The following is a 17,418-nucleotide window of genomic DNA, read 5'->3' as shown; positions in this document are numbered from 1 at the left end:
CACCTCTTTTAGCACAGTACCCTCAACCCCCGGCTGTTCCCACCCGCCTCAACACCGTTGGAAGGGAGGAGAACCAATTAAGGCGGGGGGGGGGGGGGGTGGAACGAGCAGCTGTCTACCCTTAGCAGGAGGGTTGCTGATTAATTACCTCTCCTGCTGCTGCTGCTGCTGGCTGTCCAGCAGCAGACTGAAGGTGGCTGCTGCTGTGCGCAGGTATATAAAGGCTCAGAGCCTATTATGACACGCGCAGCCAGCGTTCCATTGCCACATTCCGTCTACTGCAGGCGGGATACCTGGATGGCTGAATGTCACTGAGAAGCTCACAGAGACCGCCATAAGCAACAGTTTAAAAGAATGCCACAGACTAATCAACCAAACTTTTTGGGTTGGTTTCTCTTTTATAGTCTGCAGGTATTAAATGAAAGAAGTCAGTGTTCCAGCAGAGGGAGACAACGTTTCAGAAAAGGCATTGTAGCAAACCAAAAAAGAAATTTTAAGCGCAGCAGAGTAACCAGCTCACATACCTGTTAGCTCAGGTGAGTTTAAAAGGCTGCTGTTGATAACAAGGGCATTTGCTAAATAGATGGTGTGTGTGCAACAATATACTGAAAGGTCAATTATATTGTGCAACTTATCTCACCACCTGTAGTTATTTAGGTGAAAGCTCCAAAATGCTTGCCTAATATGTCTGTTTATCCAAAAGGAAGTATAGAGGGAGAGCTAGATAGATAGCATTGCATTACATTACATTACATGGCAATGCAATGCACAGTTGCTGAAGTTGAACCAAAATGAGCTTGTCATCTGGCTTCTGCAACTTTTAACATGAAAAATCCAATGAGGAGAAGAAAAGCAAAGCCAAAGAGTCCATCCCAAAATCCGACAAACAAGCAAAATGAACAAAAAGCATTGAATTCAATTCTTTCTGATTTTAGAAACTGCATTAAAGAAGGGGTGCACCGGTCCTGGAGATACTGCAATACCAGGTCAATGCGTGGAGTGGACAGAGCAAGCTCTTTTTCCATCTCCCTGTTCTAAAAATCCATTTAATATATGGTCCCCAGATAGGGGACGTATCAGATATTAAACTGATAAGAACAGATACTACACTTTATCTTAGCCAAAAGGCCGAGAAGCGATAACCAGAATTGGTTTCCGACTACGGTGCCACCCAAGGATTCTGAAAAGTCCATTTGTGGAGATGGCCACCTGGACTCCCGTTAAGAAGACATGCTGTCAACCTCTAGATCCCTCACATGCCTGCACTTTTCGGCTTGCTGCTGCTGCAATCCACGCGTTTTAGATCTGCATAACTCCACCTCTTTTAGCACAGTACCCTCAACCCCCGGCTGTTCCCACCCGCCTCAACACCGTTGGAAGGGAGGAGAACCAATTAAGGCGGGGGGGGGGGGGGGGGTGGAACGAGCAGCTGTCTACCCTTAGCAGGAGGGTTGCTGATTAATTACCTCTCCTGCTGCTGCTGGCTGTCCAGCAGCAGACTGAAGGTGGCTGCTGCTGTGCGCAGGTATATAAAGGCTCAGAGCCTATTATGACACGCGCAGCCAGCGTTCCATTGCCACATTCCGTCTACTGCAGGCGGGATACCTGGATGGCTGAATGTCACTGAGAAGCTCACAGAGACCGCCATAAGCAACAGTTTAAAAGAATGCCACAGACTAATCAACCAAACTTTTTGGGTTGGTTTCTCTTTTATAGTCTGCAGGCATTAAATGAAAGAAGTCAGTGTTCCAGCAGAGGGAGACAACGTTTCAGAAAAGGCATTGTAGCAAACCAAAAAAGAAATTTTAAGCGCAGCAGAGTAACCAGCTCACATACCTGTTAGCTCAGGTGAGTTTAAAAGGCTGCTGTTGATAACAAGGGCATTTGCTAAATAGATGGTGTGTGTGCAACAATATACTGAAAGGTCAATTATATTGTGCAGCTTATCTCACCACCTGTAGTTATTTAGGTGAAAGCTCCAAAATGCTTGCCTAATATGTCTGTTTATCCAAAAGGAAGTATAGAGGGAGAGCTAGATAGATAGCATTGCATTACATTACATTACATGGCAATGCAATGCACAGTTGCTGAAGTTGAACCAAAATGAGCTTGTCATCTGGCTTCTGCAACTTTTAACATGAAAAATCCAATGAGGAGAAGAAAAGCAAAGCCAAAGAGTCCATCCCAAAATCCGACAAACAAGCAAAATGAACAAAAAGCATTGAATTCAATTCTTTCTGATTTTAGAAACTGCATTAAAGAAGGGGTGCACCGGTCCTGGAGATACTGCAATACCAGGTCAATGCGTGGAGTGGACAGAGCAAGCTCTTTTTCCATCTCCCTGTTCTAAAAATCCATTTTATATATGGTCCCCAGATAGGGGACGTATCAGATATTAAACTGATAAGAACAGATACTACACTTGATCTTAGCCAAAAGGCCGAGAAGCGATAACCAGAATTGGTTTCCGACTACGGTGCCACCCAAGGATTCTGAAAAGTCCATTTGTGGAGATGGCCACCTGGACTCCCGTTAAGAAGACATGCTGTCAACCTCTAGATCCCTCACATGCCTGCACTTTTCGGCTTGCTGCTGCTGCAATCCACGCGTTTTAGATCTGCATAACTCCACCTCTTTTAGCACAGTACCCTCAACCCCCGGCTGTTCCCACCCGCCTCAACACCGTTGGAAGGGAGGAGAACCAATTAAGGCGGGGGGGGGGGGTGGAACGAGCAGCTGTCTACCCTTAGCAGGAGGGTTGCTGATTAATTACCTCTCCTGCTGCTGCTGCTGGCTGTCCAGCAGCAGACTGAAGGTGGCTGCTGCTGTGCGCAGGTATATAAAGGCTCAGAGCCTATTATGACACGCGCAGCCAGCGTTCCATTGCCACATTCCGTCTACTGCAGGCAGGATACCTGGATGGCTGAATGTCACTGAGAAGCTCACAGAGACCGCCATAAGCAACAGTTTAAAAGAATGCCACAGACTAATCAACCAAACTTTTTGGGTTGGTTTCTCTTTTATAGTCTGCAGGCATTAAATGAAAGAAGTCAGTGTTCCAGCAGAGGGAGACAACGTTTCAGAAAAGGCATTGTAGCAAACCAAAAAAGAAATTTTAAGCGCAGCAGAGTAACCAGCTCACATACCTGTTAGCTCAGGTGAGTTTAAAAGGCTGCTGTTGATAACAAGGGCATTTGCTAAATAGATGGTGTGTGTGCAACAATATACTGAAAGGTCAATTATATTGTGCAGCTTATCTCACCACCTGTAGTTATTTAGGTGAAAGCTCCAAAATGCTTGCCTAATATGTCTGTTTATCCAAAAGGAAGTATAGAGGGAGAGCTAGATAGATAGCATTGCATTACATTACATTACATGGCAATGCAATGCACAGTTGCTGAAGTTGAACCAAAATGAGCTTGTCATCTGGCTTCTGCAACTTTTAACATGAAAAATCCAATGAGGAGAAGAAAAGCAAAGCCAAAGAGTCCATCCCAAAATCCGACAAACAAGCAAAATGAACAAAAAGCATTGAATTCAATTCTTTCTGATTTTAGAAACTGCATTAAAGAAGGGGTGCACCGGTCCTGGAGATACTGCAATACCAGGTCAATGCGTGGAGTGGACAGAGCAAGCTCTTTTTCCATCTCCCTGTTCTAAAAATCCATTTAAATATGGTCCCCAGATAGGGGACGTATCAGATATTAAACTGATAAGAACAGATACTACACTTGATCTTAGCCAAAAGGCCGAGAAGCGATAACCAGAATTGGTTTCCGACTACGGTGCCACCCAAGGATTCTGAAAAGTCCATTTGTGGAGATGGCCACCTGGACTCCCGTTAAGAAGACATGCTGTCAACCTCTAGATCCCTCACATGCCTGCACTTTTCGGCTTGCTGCTGCTGCAATCCACGCGTTTTAGATCTGCATAACTCCACCTCTTTTAGCACAGTACCCTCAACCCCCGGCTGTTCCCACCCGCCTCAACACCGTTGGAAGGGAGGAGAACCAATTAAGGCGGGGGGGGGGGTGGAACGAGCAGCTGTCTACCCTTAGCAGGAGGGTTGCTGATTAATTACCTCTCCTGCTGCTGCTGCTGCTGGCTGTCCAGCAGCAGACTGAAGGTGGCTGCTGCTGTGCGCAGGTATATAAAGGCTCAGAGCCTATTATGACACGCGCAGCCAGCGTTCCATTGCCACATTCCGTCTACTGCAGGCGGGATACCTGGATGGCTGAATGTCACTGAGAAGCTCACAGAGACCGCCATAAGCAACAGTTTAAAAGAATGCCACAGACTAATCAACCAAACTTTTTGGGTTGGTTTCTCTTTTATAGTCTGCAGGCATTAAATGAAAGAAGTCAGTGTTCCAGCAGAGGGAGACAACGTTTCAGAAAAGGCATTGTAGCAAACCAAAAAAGAAATTTTAAGCGCAGCAGAGTAACCAGCTCACATACCTGTTAGCTCAGGTGAGTTTAAAAGGCTGCTGTTGATAACAAGGGCATTTGCTAAATAGATGGTGTGTGTGCAACAATATACTGAAAGGTCAATTATATTGTGCAGCTTATCTCACCACCTGTAGTTATTTAGGTGAAAGCTCCAAAATGCTTGCCTAATATGTCTGTTTATCCAAAAGGAAGTATAGAGGGAGAGCTAGATAGATAGCATTGCATTACATTACATTACATGGCAATGCAATGCACAGTTGCTGAAGTTGAACCAAAATGAGCTTGTCATCTGGCTTCTGCAACTTTTAACATGAAAAATCCAATGAGGAGAAGAAAAGCAAAGCCAAAGAGTCCATCCCAAAATCCGACAAACAAGCAAAATGAACAAAAAGCATTGAATTCAATTCTTTCTGATTTTAGAAACTGCATTAAAGAAGGGGTGCACCGGTCCTGGAGATACTGCAATACCAGGTCAATGCGTGGAGTGGACAGAGCAAGCTCTTTTTCCATCTCCCTGTTCTAAACATCCATTTAATATATGGTCCCCAGATAGGGGACGTATCAGATATTAAACTGATAAGAACAGATACTACACTTGATCTTAGCCAAAAGGCCGAGAAGCAATAACCAGAATTGGTTTCCGACTACGGTGCCACCCAAGGATTCTGAAAAGTCCATTTGTGGAGATGGCCACCTGGACTCCCGTTAAGAAGACATGCTGTCAACCTCTAGATCCCTCACATGCCTGCACTTTTCGGCTTGCTGCTGCTGCAATCCACGCGTTTTAGATCTGCATAACTCCACCTCTTTTAGCACAGTACCCTCAACCCCCGGCTGTTCCCACCCGCCTCAACACCGTTGGAAGGGAGGAGAACCAATTAAGGCGGGGGGGGGGTGGAACGAGCAGCTGTCTACCCTTAGCAGGAGGGTTGCTGATTAATTACCTCTCCTGCTGCTGCTGCTGCTGGCTGTCCAGCAGCAGACTGAAGGTGGCTGCTGCTGTGCGCAGGTATATAAAGGCTCAGAGCCTATTATGACACGCGCAGCCAGCGTTCCATTGCCACATTCCGTCTACTGCAGGCGGGATACCTGGATGGCTGAATGTCACTGAGAAGCTCACAGAGACCGCCATAAGCAACAGTTTAAAAGAATGCCACAGACTAATCAACCAAACTTTTTGGGTTGGTTTCTCTTTTATAGTCTGCAGGCATTAAATGAAAGAAGTCAGTGTTCCAGCAGAGGGAGACAACGTTTCAGAAAAGGCATTGTAGCAAACCAAAAAAGAAATTTTAAGCGCAGCAGAGTAACCAGCTCACATACCTGTTAGCTCAGGTGAGTTTAAAAGGCTGCTGTTGATAACAAGGGCATTTGCTAAATAGATGGTGTGTGTGCAACAATATACTGAAAGGTCAATTATATTGTGCAGCTTATCTCACCACCTGTAGTTATTTAGGTGAAAGCTCCAAAATGCTTGCCTAATATGTCTGTTTATCCAAAAGGAAGTATAGAGGGAGAGCTAGATAGATAGCATTGCATTACATTACATTACATGGCAATGCAATGCACAGTTGCTGAAGTTGAACCAAAATGAGCTTGTCATCTGGCTTCTGCAACTTTTAACATGAAAAATCCAATGAGGAGAAGAAAAGCAAAGCCAAAGAGTCCATCCCAAAATCCGACAAACAAGCAAAATGAACAAAAAGCATTGAATTCAATTCTTTCTGATTTTAGAAACTGCATTAAAGAAGGGGTGCACCGGTCCTGGAGATACTGCAATACCAGGTCAATGCGTGGAGTGGACAGAGCAAGCTCTTTTTCCATCTCCCTGTTCTAAAAATCCATTTAATATATGGTCCCCAGATAGGGGACGTATCAGATATTAAACTGATAAGAACAGATACTACACTTGATCTTAGCCAAAAGGCCGAGAAGCGATAACCAGAATTGGTTTCCGACTACGGTGCCACCCAAGGATTCTGAAAAGTCCATTTGTGGAGATGGCCACCTGGACTCCCGTTAAGAAGACATGCTGTCAACCTCTAGATCCCTTACATGCCTGCACTTTTCGGCTTGCTGCTGCTGCAATCCACGCGTTTTAGATCTGCATAACTCCACCTCTTTTAGCACAGTACCCTCAACCCCCGGCTGTTCCCACCCGCCTCAACACCGTTGGAAGGGAGGAGAACCAATTAAGGCGGGGGGGGGGTGGAACGAGCAGCTGTCTACCCTTAGCAGGAGGGTTGCTGATTAATTACCTCTCCTGCTGCTGCTGCTGCTGGCTGTCCAGCAGCAGACTGAAGGTGGCTGCTGCTGTGCGCAGGTATATAAAGGCTCAGAGCCTATTATGACACGCGCAGCCAGCGTTCCATTGCCACATTCCGTCTACTGCAGGCGGGATACCTGGATGGCTGAATGTCACTGAGAAGCTCACAGAGACCGCCATAAGCAACAGTTTAAAAGAATGCCACAGACTAATCAACCAAACTTTTTGGGTTGGTTTCTCTTTTATAGTCTGCAGGCATTAAATGAAAGAAGTCAGTGTTCCAGCAGAGGGAGACAACGTTTCAGAAAAGGCATTGTAGCAAACCAAAAAAGAAATTTTAAGCGCAGCAGAGTAACCAGCTCACATACCTGTTAGCTCAGGTGAGTTTAAAAGGCTGCTGTTGATAACAAGGGCATTTGCTAAATAGATGGTGTGTGTGCAACAATATACTGAAAGGTCAATTATATTGTGCAGCTTATCTCACCACCTGTAGTTATTTAGGTGAAAGCTCCAAAATGCTTGCCTAATATGTCTGTTTATCCAAAAGGAAGTATAGAGGGAGAGCTAGATAGATAGCATTGCATTACATTACATTACATGGCAATGCAATGCACAGTTGCTGAAGTTCAACCAAAATGAGCTTGTCATCTGGCTTCTGCAACTTTTAACATGAAAAATCCAATGAGGAGAAGAAAAGCAAAGCCAAAGAGTCCATCCCAAAATCCGACAAACAAGCAAAATGAACAAAAAGCATTGAATTCAATTCTTTCTGATTTTAGAAACTGCATTAAAGAAGGGGTGCACCGGTCCTGGAGATACTGCAATACCAGGTCAATGCGTGGAGTGGACAGAGCAAGCTCTTTTTCCATCTCCCTGTTCTAAAAATCCATTTAATATATGGTCCCCAGATAGGGGACGTATCAGATATTAAACTGATAAGAACAGATACTACACTTGATCTTAGCCAAAAGGCCGAGAAGTGATAACCAGAATTGGTTTCCGACAACGGTGCCACCCAAGGATTCTGAAAAGTCCATTTGTGGAGATGGCCACCTGGACTCCCGTTAAGAAGACATGCTGTCAACCTCTAGATCCCTCACATGCCTGCACTTTTCGGCTTGCTGCTGCTGCAATCCACGCGTTTTAGATCTGCATAACTCCACCTCTTTTAGCACAGTACCCTCAACCCCCGGCTGTTCCCACCCGCCTCAACACCGTTGGAAGGGAGGAGAACCAATTAAGGCGGGGGGGGGGGGGGTGGAACGAGCAGCTGTCTACCCTTAGCAGGAGGGTTGCTGATTAATTACCTCTCCTGCTGCTGCTGCTGGCTGTCCAGCAGCAGACTAAAGGTGGCTGCTGCTGTGCGCAGGTATATAAAGGCTCAGAGCCTATTATGACACGCGCAGCCAGCGTTCCATTGCCACATTCCGTCTACTGCAGGCGGGATACCTGGATGGCTGAATGTCACTGAGAAGCTCACAGAGACCGCCATAAGCAACAGTTTAAAAGAATGCCACAGACTAATCAACCAAACTTTTTGGGTTGGTTTCTCTTTTATAGTCTGCAGGCATTAAATGAAAGAAGTCAGTGTTCCAGCAGAGGGAGACAACGTTTCAGAAAAGGCATTGTAGCAAACCAAAAAAGAAATTTTAAGCGCAGCAGAGTAACCAGCTCACATACCTGTTAGCTCAGGTGAGTTTAAAAGGCTGCTGTTGATAACAAGGGCATTTGCTAAATAGATGGTGTGTGTGCAACAATATACTGAAAGGTCAATTATATTGTGCAGCTTATCTCACCACCTGTAGTTATTTAGGTGAAAGCTCCAAAATGCTTGCCTAATATGTCTGTTTATCCAAAAGGAAGTATAGAGGGAGAGCTAGATAGATAGCATTGCATTACATTACATTACATGGCAATGCAATGCACAGTTGCTGAAGTTGAACCAAAATGAGCTTGTCATCTGGCTTCTGCAACTTTTAACATGAAAAATCCAATGAGGAGAAGAAAAGCAAAGCCAAAGAGTCCATCCCAAAATCCGACAAACAAGCAAAATGAACAAAAAGCATTGAATTCAATTCTTTCTGATTTTAGAAACTGCATTAAAGAAGGGGTGCACCGGTCCTGGAGATACTGCAATACCAGGTCTATGCGTGGAGTGGACAGAGCAAGCTCTTTTTCCATCTCCCTGTTCTAAAAATCCATTTAATATATGGTCCCCAGATAGGGGACGTATCAGATATTAAACTGATAAGAACAGATACTACACTTGATCTTAGCCAAAAGGCCGAGAAGCGATAACCAGAATTGGTTTCCGACTACGGTGCCACCCAAGGATTCTGAAAAGTCCATTTGTGGAGATGGCCACCTGGACTCCCGTTAAGAAGACATGCTGTCAACCTCTAGATCCCTCACATGCCTGCACTTTTCGGCTTGCTGCTGCTGCAATCCACGCGTTTTAGATCTGCATAACTCCACCTCTTTTAGCACAGTACCCTCAACCCCCGGCTGTTCCCACCCGCCTCAACACCGTTGGAAGGGAGGAGAACCAATTAAGGCGGGGGGGGGGGTGGAACGAGCAGCTGTCTACCCTTAGCAGGAGGGTTGCTGATTAATTACCTCTCCTGCTGCTGCTGCTGCTGGCTGTCCAGCAGCAGACTGAAGGTGGCTGCTGCTGTGCGCAGGTATATAAAGGCTCAGAGCCTATTATGACACGCGCAGCCAGCGTTCCATTGCCACATTCCGTCTACTGCAGGCGGGATACCTGGATGGCTGAATGTCACTGAGAAGCTCACAGAGACCGCCATAAGCAACAGTTTAAAAGAATGCCACAGACTAATCAACCAAACTTTTTGGGTTGGTTTCTCTTTTATAGTCTGCAGGCATTAAATGAAAGAAGTCAGTGTTCCAGCAGAGGGAGACAACGTTTCAGAAAAGGCATTGTAGCAAACCAAAAAAGAAATTTTAAGCGCAGCAGAGTAACCAGCTCACATACCTGTTAGCTCAGGTGAGTTTAAAAGGCTGCTGTTGATAACAAGGGCATTTGCTAAATAGATGGTGTGTGTGCAACAATATACTGAAAGGTCAATTATATTGTGCAGCTTATCTCACCACCTGTAGTTATTTAGGTGAAAGCTCCAAAATGCTTGCCTAATATGTCTGTTTATCCAAAAGGAAGTATAGAGGGAGAGCTAGATAGATAGCATTGCATTACATTACATTACATGGCAATGCAATGCACAGTTGCTGAAGTTGAACCAAAATGAGCTTGTCATCTGGCTTCTGCAACTTTTAACATGAAAAATCCAATGAGGAGAAGAAAAGCAAAGCCAAAGAGTCCATCCCAAAATCCGACAAACAAGCAAAATGAACAAAAAGCATTGAATTCAATTCTTTCTGATTTTAGAAACTGCATTAAAGAAGGGGTGCACCGGTCCTGGAGATACTGCAATACCAGGTCAATGCGTGGAGTGGACAGAGCAAGCTCTTTTTCCATCTCCCTGTTCTAAAAATCCATTTAATATATGGTCCCCAGATAGGGGACGTATCAGATATTAAACTGATAAGAACAGATACTACACTTGATCTTAGCCAAAAGGCCGAGAAGCGATAACCAGAATTGGTTTCCGACTACGGTGCCACCCAAGGATTCTGAAAAGTCCATTTGTGGAGATGGCCACCTGGACTCCCGTTAAGAAGACATGCTGTCAACCTCTAGATCCCTCACATGCCTGCACTTTTCGGCTTGCTGCTGCTGCAATCCACGCGTTTTAGATCTGCATAGCTCCACCTCTTTTAGCACAGTACCCTCAACCCCCAGCTGTTCCCACCCGCCTCAACACCGTTGGAAGGGAGGAGATCCAATTAAGGCGGGGGGGGGGTGGAACGAGCAGCTGTCTACCCTTAGCAGGAGGGTTGCTGATTAATTACCTCTCCTGCTGCTGCTGCTGGCTGTCCAGCAGCAGACTGAAGGTGGCTGCTGCTGTGCGCAGGTATATAAAGGCTTAGAGCCTATTATGACACGCGCAGCCAGCGTTCCATTGCCACATTCCGTCTACTGCAGGCGGGATACCTGGATGGCTGAATGTCACTGAGAAGCTCACAGAGACCGCCATAAGCAACAGTTTAAAAGAATGCCACAGACTAATCAACCAAACTTTTTGGGTTGGTTTCTCTTTTATAGTCTGCAGGCATTAAATGAAAGAAGTCAGTGTTCCAGCAGAGGGAGACAACGTTTCAGAAAAGGCATTGTAGCAAACCAAAAAAGAAATTTTAAGCGCAGCAGAGTAACCAGCTCACATACCTGTTAGCTCAGGTGAGTTTAAAAGGCTGCTGTTGATAACAAGGGCATTTGCTAAATAGATGGTGTGTGTGCAACAATATACTGAAAGGTCAATTATATTGTGCAGCTTATCTCACCACCTGTAGTTATTTAGGTGAAAGCTCCAAAATGCTTGCCTAATATGTCTGTTTATCCAAAAGGAAGTATAGAGGGAGAGCTAGATAGATAGCATTGCATTACATTACATTACATGGCAATGCAATGCACAGTTGCTGAAGTTGAACCAAAATGAGCTTGTCATCTGGCTTCTGCAACTTTTAACATGAAAAATCCAATGAGGAGAAGAAAAGCAAAGCCAAAGAGTCCATCCCAAAATCCGACAAACAAGCAAAATGAACAAAAAGCATTGAATTCAATTCTTTCTGATTTTAGAAACTGCATTAAAGAAGGGGTGCACCGGTCCTGGAGATACTGCAATACCAGGTCAATGCGTGGAGTGGACAGAGCAAGCTCTTTTTCCATCTCCCTGTTCTAAAAATCCATTTAATATATGGTCCCCAGATAGGGGACGTATCAGATATTAAACTGATAAGAACAGATACTACAGTTGATCTTAGCCAAAAGGCCGAGAAGCGATAACCAGAATTGGTTTCCGACTACGGTGCCACCCAAGGATTCTGAAAAGTCCATTTGTGGAGATGGCCACCTGGACTCCCGTTAAGAAGACATGCTGTCAACCTCTAGATCCCTCACATGCCTGCACTTTTCGGCTTGCTGCTGCTGCAATCCACGCGTTTTAGATCTGCATAACTCCACCTCTTTTAGCACAGTACCCTCAACCCCCGGCTGTTCCCACCCGCCTCAACACCGTTGGAAGGGAGAAGAACCAATTAAGGCGGGGGGGGGGGGGTGGAACGAGCAGCTGTCTACCCTTAGCAGGAGGGTTGCTGATTAATTACCTCTCCTGCTGCTGCTGCTGCTGGCTGTCCAGCAGCAGACTGAAGGTGGCTGCTGCTGTGCGCAGGTATATAAAGGCTCAGAGCCTATTATGACACGCGCAGCCAGCGTTCCATTGCCACATTCCGTCTACTGCAGGCGGGATACCTGGATGGCTGAATGTCACTGAGAAGCTCACAGAGACCGCCATAAGCAACAGTTTAAAAGAATGCCACAGACTAATCAACCAAACTTTTTGGGTTGGTTTCTCTTTTATAGTCTGCAGGCATTAAATGAAAGAAGTCAGTGTTCCAGCAGAGGGAGACAACGTTTCAGAAAAGGCATTGTAGCAAACCAAAAAAGAAATTTTAAGCGCAGCAGAGTAACCAGCTCACATACCTGTTAGCTCAGGTGAGTTTAAAAGGCTGCTGTTGATAACAAGGGCATTTGCTAAATAGATGGTGTGTGTGCAACAATATACTGAAAGGTCAATTATATTGTGCAGCTTATCTCACCACCTGTAGTTATTTAGGTGAAAGCTCCAAAATGCTTGCCTAATATGTCTGTTTATCCAAAAGGAAGTATAGAGGGAGAGCTAGATAGATAGCATTGCATTACATTACATTACATGGCAATGCAATGCACAGTTGCTGAAGTTGAACCAAAATGAGCTTGTCATCTGGCTTCTGCAACTTTTAACATGAAAAATCCAATGAGGAGAAGAAAAGCAAAGCCAAAGAGTCCATCCCAAAATCCGACAAACAAGCAAAATGAACAAAAAGCATTGAATTCAATTCTTTCTGATTTTAGAAACTGCATTAAAGAAGGGGTGCACCGGTCCTGGAGATACTGCAATACCAGGTCAATGCGTGGAGTGGACAGAGCAAGCTCTTTTTCCATCTCCCTGTTCTAAAAATCCATTTAATATATGGTCCCCAGATAGGGGACGTATCAGATATTAAACTGATAAGAACAGATACTACAGTTGATCTTAGCCAAAAGGCCGAGAAGCGATAACCAGAATTGGTTTCCGACTACGGTGCCACCCAAGGATTCTGAAAAGTCCATTTGTGGAGATGGCCACCTGGACTCCCGTTAAGAAGACATGCTGTCAACCTCTAGATCCCTCACATGCCTGCACTTTTCGGCTTGCTGCTGCTGCAATCCACGCGTTTTAGATCTGCATAACTCCACCTCTTTTAGCACAGTACCCTCAACCCCCGGCTGTTCCCACCCGCCTCAACACCGTTGGAAGGGAGGAGAACCAATTAAGGCGGGGGGGGGGGTGGAACGAGCAGCTGTCTACCCTTAGCAGGAGGGTTGCTGATTAATTACCTCTCCTGCTGCTGCTGCTGCTGGCTGTCCAGCAGCAGACTGAAGGTGGCTGCTGCTGTGCGCAGGTATATAAAGGCTCAGAGCCTATTATGACACGCGCAGCCCGCGTTCCATTGCCACATTCCGTCTACTGCAGGCGGGATACCTGGATGGCTGAATGTCACTGAGAAGCTCACAGAGACCTCCATAAGCAACAGTTTAAAAGAATGCCACAGACTAATCAACCAAACTTTTTGGGTTGGTTTCTCTTTTATAGTCTGCAGGCATTAAATGAAAGAAGTCAGTGTTCCAGCAGAGGGAGACAACGTTTCAGAAAAGGCATTGTAGCAAACCAAAAAAGAAATTTTAAGCGCAGCAGAGTAACCAGCTCACATACCTGTTAGCTCAGGTGAGTTTAAAAGGCTGCTGTTGATAACAAGGGCATTTGCTAAATAGATGGTGTGTGTGCAACAATATACTGAAAGGTCAATTATATTGTGCAGCTTATCTCACCACCTGTAGTTATTTAGGTGAAAGCTCCAAAATGCTTGCCTAATGTGTCTGTTTATCCAAAAGGAAGTATAGAGGGAGAGCTAGATAGATAGCATTGCATTACATTACATTACATGGCAATGCAATGCACAGTTGCTGAAGTTGAACCAAAATGAGCTTGTCACCTGGCTTCTGCAACTTTTAACATGAAAAATCCAATGAGGAGAAGAAAAGCAAAGCCAAAGAGTCCATCCCAAAATCCGACAAACAAGCAAAATGAACAAAAAGCATTGAATTCAATTCTTTCTGATTTTAGAAACTGCATTAAAGAAGGGGTGCACCGGTCCTGGAGATACTGCAATACCAGGTCAATGCGTGGAGTGGACAGAGCAAGCTCTTTTTCCATCTCCCTGTTCTAAAAATCCATTTAATATATGGTCCCCAGATAGGGGACGTATCAGATATTAAACTGATAAGAACAGATACTACACTTGATCTTAGCCAAAAGGCCGAGAAGCGATAACCAGAATTGGTTTCCGACTACGGTGCCACCCAAGGATTCTGAAAAGTCCATTTGTGGAGATGGCCACCTGGACTCCCGTTAAGAAGACATGCTGTCAACCTCTAGATCCCTCACATGCCTGCACTTTTCGGCTTGCTGCTGCTGCAATCCACGCGTTTTAGATCTGCATAACTCCACCTCTTTTAGCACAGTACCCTCAACCCCCGGCTGTTCCCACCCGCCTCAACACCGTTGGAAGGGAGGAGAACCAATTAAGGCGGGGGGGGGGGTGGAACGAGCAGCTGTCTACCCTTAGCAGGAGGGTTGCTGATTAATTACCTCTCCTGCTGCTGCTGCTGCTGGCTGTCCAGCAGCAGACTGAAGGTGGCTGCTGCTGTGCGCAGGTATATAAAGGCTCAGAGCCTATTATGACACGCGCAGCCAGCGTTCCATTGCCACATTCCGTCTACTGCAGGCGGGATACCTGGATGGCTGAATGTCACTGAGAAGCTCACAGAGACCGCCATAAGCAACAGTTTAAAAGAATGCCACAGACTAATCAACCAAACTTTTTGGGTTGGTTTCTCTTTTATAGTCTGCAGGCATTAAATGAAAGAAGTCAGTGTTCCAGCAGAGGGAGACAACGTTTCAGAAAAGGCATTGTAGCAAACCAAAAAAGAAATTTTAAGCGCAGCAGAGTAACCAGCTCACATACCTGTTAGCTCAGGTGAGTTTAAAAGGCTGCTGTTGATAACAAGGGCATTTGCTAAATAGATGGTGTGTGTGCAACAATATACTGAAAGGTCAATTATATTGTGCAGCTTATCTCACCACCTGTAGTTATTTAGGTGAAAGCTCCAAAATGCTTGCCTAATATGTCTGTTTATCCAAAAGGAAGTATAGAGGGAGAGCTAGATAGATAGCATTGCATTACATTACATTACATGGCAATGCAATGCACAGTTGCTGAAGTTGAACCAAAATGAGCTTGTCATCTGGCTTCTGCAACTTTTAACATGAAAAATCCAATGAGGAGAAGAAAAGCAAAGCCAAAGAGTCCATCCCAAAATCCGACAAACAAGCAAAATGAACAAAAAGCATTGAATTCAATTCTTTCTGATTTTAGAAACTGCATTAAAGAAGGGGTGCACCGGTCCTGGAGATACTGCAATACCAGGTCAATGCGTGGAGTGGACAGAGCAAGCTCTTTTTCCATCTCCCTGTTCTAAAAATCCATTTAATATATGGTCCCCAGATAGGGGACGTATCAGATATTAAACTGATAAGAACAGATACTACACTTGATCTTAGCCAAAAGGCCGAGAAGCGATAACCAGAATTGGTTTCCGACTACGGTGCCACCCAAGGATTCTGAAAAGTCCATTTGTGGAGATGGCCACCTGGACTCCCGTTAAGAAGACATGCTGTCAACCTCTAGATCCCTCACATGCCTGCACTTTTCGGCTTGCTGCTGCTGCAATCCACGCGTTTTAGATCTGCATAACTCCACCTCTTTTAGCACAGTACCCTCAACCCCCGGCTGTTCCCACCCGCCTCAACACCGTTGGAAGGGAGGAGAACCAATTAAGGCGGGGGGGGGGGTGGAACGAGCAGCTGTCTACCCTTAGCAGGAGGGTTGCTGATTAATTACCTCTCCTGCTGCTGCTGCTGCTGGCTGTCCAGCAGCAGACTGAAGGTGGCTGCTGCTGTGCGCAGGTATATAAAGGCTCAGAGCCTATTATGACACGCGCAGCCAGCGTTCCATTGCCACATTCCGTCTACTGCAGGCGGGATACCTGGATGGCTGAATGTCACTGAGAAGCTCACAGAGACCGCCATAAGCAACAGTTTAAAAGAATGCCACAGACTAATCAACCAAACTTTTTGGGTTGGTTTCTCTTTTATAGTCTGCAGGCATTAAATGAAAGAAGTCAGTGTTCCAGCAGAGGGAGACAACGTTTCAGAAAAGGCATTGTAGCAAACCAAAAAAGAAATTTTAAGCGCAGCAGAGTAACCAGCTCACATACCTGTTAGCTCAGGTGAGTTTAAAAGGCTGCTGTTGATAACAAGGGCATTTGCTAAATAGATGGTGTGTGTGCAACAATATACTGAAAGGTCAATTATATTGTGCAGCTTATCTCACCACCTGTAGTTATTTAGGTGAAAGCTCCAAAATGCTTGCCTAATATGTCTGTTTATCCAAAAGGAAGTATAGAGGGAGAGCTAGATAGATAGCATTGCATTACATTACATTACATGGCAATGCAATGCACAGTTGCTGAAGTTGAACCAAAATGAGCTTGTCATCTGGCTTCTGCAACTTTTAACATGAAAAATCCAATGAGGAGAAGAAAAGCAAAGCCAAAGAGTCCATCCCAAAATCCGACAAACAAGCAAAATGAACAAAAAGCATTGAATTCAATTCTTTCTGATTTTAGAAACTGCATTAAAGAAGGGGTGCACCGGTCCTGGAGATACTGCAATACCAGGTCAATGCGTGGAGTGGACAGAGCAAGCTCTTTTTCCATCTCCCTGTTCTAAAAATCCATTTAATATATGGTCCCCAGATAGGGGACGTATCAGATATTAAACTGATAAGAACAGATACTACAGTTGATCTTAGCCAAAAGGCCGAGAAGCGATAACCAGAATTGGTTTCCGACTACGGTGCCACCCAAGGATTCTGAAAAGTCCATTTGTGGAGATGGCCACCTGGACTCCCGTTAAGAAGACATGCTGTCAACCTCTAGATCCCTCACATGCCTGCACTTTTCGGCTTGCTGCTGCTGCAATCCACGCGTTTTAGATCTGCATAACTCCACCTCTTTTAGCACAGTACCCTCAACCCCCGGCTGTTCCCACCCGCCTCAACACCGTTGGAAGGGAGAAGAACCAATTAAGGCGGGGGGGGGGGGGTGGAACGAGCAGCTGTCTACCCTTAGCAGGAGGGTTGCTGATTAATTACCTCTCCTGCTGCTGCTGCTGCTGGCTGTCCAGCAGCAGACTGAAGGTGGCTGCTGCTGTGCGCAGGTATATAAAGGCTCAGAGCCTATTATGACACGCGCAGCCAGCGTTCCATTGCCACATTCCGTCTACTGCAGGCGGGATACCTGGATGGCTGAATGTCACTGAGAAGCTCACAGAGACCGCCATAAGCAACAGTTTAAAAGAATGCCACAGACTA

General features: G+C 45.4%; 13 non-coding genes across 13 annotated transcripts; all 13 read right to left on the bottom strand.

Annotated features, from left to right (window-relative positions):
* Window positions 1-949: 949 nt before the first annotated feature.
* On the bottom strand, window positions 950-1,140 carry LOC141200636 (U2 spliceosomal RNA). The gene has a single exon (XR_012272350.1). It is a non-coding gene; the product is annotated as a U2 spliceosomal RNA (small nuclear RNA).
* A 1,121-nt stretch (window positions 1,141-2,261) lies between these two features.
* On the bottom strand, window positions 2,262-2,452 carry LOC141200411 (U2 spliceosomal RNA). The gene has a single exon (XR_012272133.1). It is a non-coding gene; the product is annotated as a U2 spliceosomal RNA (small nuclear RNA).
* A 1,119-nt stretch (window positions 2,453-3,571) lies between these two features.
* On the bottom strand, window positions 3,572-3,761 carry LOC141200627 (U2 spliceosomal RNA). The gene has a single exon (XR_012272342.1). It is a non-coding gene; the product is annotated as a U2 spliceosomal RNA (small nuclear RNA).
* Window positions 3,762-4,882: 1,121 nt separating this feature from the next.
* Window positions 4,883-5,073, bottom strand: LOC141200583 (U2 spliceosomal RNA). Its single transcript, XR_012272299.1, has one exon. It is a non-coding gene; the product is annotated as a U2 spliceosomal RNA (small nuclear RNA).
* Window positions 5,074-6,193: 1,120 nt separating this feature from the next.
* On the bottom strand, window positions 6,194-6,384 carry LOC141199432 (U2 spliceosomal RNA). Its single transcript, XR_012271184.1, has one exon. It is a non-coding gene; the product is annotated as a U2 spliceosomal RNA (small nuclear RNA).
* A 1,120-nt stretch (window positions 6,385-7,504) lies between these two features.
* On the bottom strand, window positions 7,505-7,695 carry LOC141200298 (U2 spliceosomal RNA). Its single transcript, XR_012272022.1, has one exon. It is a non-coding gene; the product is annotated as a U2 spliceosomal RNA (small nuclear RNA).
* A 1,121-nt stretch (window positions 7,696-8,816) lies between these two features.
* LOC141200444 (U2 spliceosomal RNA) lies at window positions 8,817-9,007 on the bottom strand. The gene has a single exon (XR_012272165.1). It is a non-coding gene; the product is annotated as a U2 spliceosomal RNA (small nuclear RNA).
* Window positions 9,008-10,128: 1,121 nt separating this feature from the next.
* On the bottom strand, window positions 10,129-10,319 carry LOC141199431 (U2 spliceosomal RNA). Its single transcript, XR_012271183.1, has one exon. It is a non-coding gene; the product is annotated as a U2 spliceosomal RNA (small nuclear RNA).
* Window positions 10,320-11,436: 1,117 nt separating this feature from the next.
* LOC141200642 (U2 spliceosomal RNA) lies at window positions 11,437-11,627 on the bottom strand. Its single transcript, XR_012272356.1, has one exon. It is a non-coding gene; the product is annotated as a U2 spliceosomal RNA (small nuclear RNA).
* Window positions 11,628-12,750: 1,123 nt separating this feature from the next.
* Window positions 12,751-12,941, bottom strand: LOC141200641 (U2 spliceosomal RNA). Its single transcript, XR_012272355.1, has one exon. It is a non-coding gene; the product is annotated as a U2 spliceosomal RNA (small nuclear RNA).
* A 1,121-nt stretch (window positions 12,942-14,062) lies between these two features.
* On the bottom strand, window positions 14,063-14,253 carry LOC141199430 (U2 spliceosomal RNA). Its single transcript, XR_012271182.1, has one exon. It is a non-coding gene; the product is annotated as a U2 spliceosomal RNA (small nuclear RNA).
* Window positions 14,254-15,374: 1,121 nt separating this feature from the next.
* Window positions 15,375-15,565, bottom strand: LOC141199429 (U2 spliceosomal RNA). The gene has a single exon (XR_012271181.1). It is a non-coding gene; the product is annotated as a U2 spliceosomal RNA (small nuclear RNA).
* A 1,121-nt stretch (window positions 15,566-16,686) lies between these two features.
* On the bottom strand, window positions 16,687-16,877 carry LOC141200640 (U2 spliceosomal RNA). The gene has a single exon (XR_012272354.1). It is a non-coding gene; the product is annotated as a U2 spliceosomal RNA (small nuclear RNA).
* Window positions 16,878-17,418: the final 541 nt, after the last annotated feature.

The sequence above is a fragment of the Phyllobates terribilis genome, unplaced genomic scaffold (assembly GCF_046119375.1).
Source record: "Phyllobates terribilis strain yellow unplaced genomic scaffold, ASM4611937v1 Scaffold_108__1_contigs__length_5656254, whole genome shotgun sequence".
In the NCBI taxonomy this organism is placed as follows: domain Eukaryota; kingdom Metazoa; phylum Chordata; class Amphibia; order Anura; family Dendrobatidae; genus Phyllobates; species Phyllobates terribilis.
The sequence above is the reverse complement of the archived record's forward strand: the minus strand, read 5'-3'. Positions and strand labels throughout refer to the sequence as shown.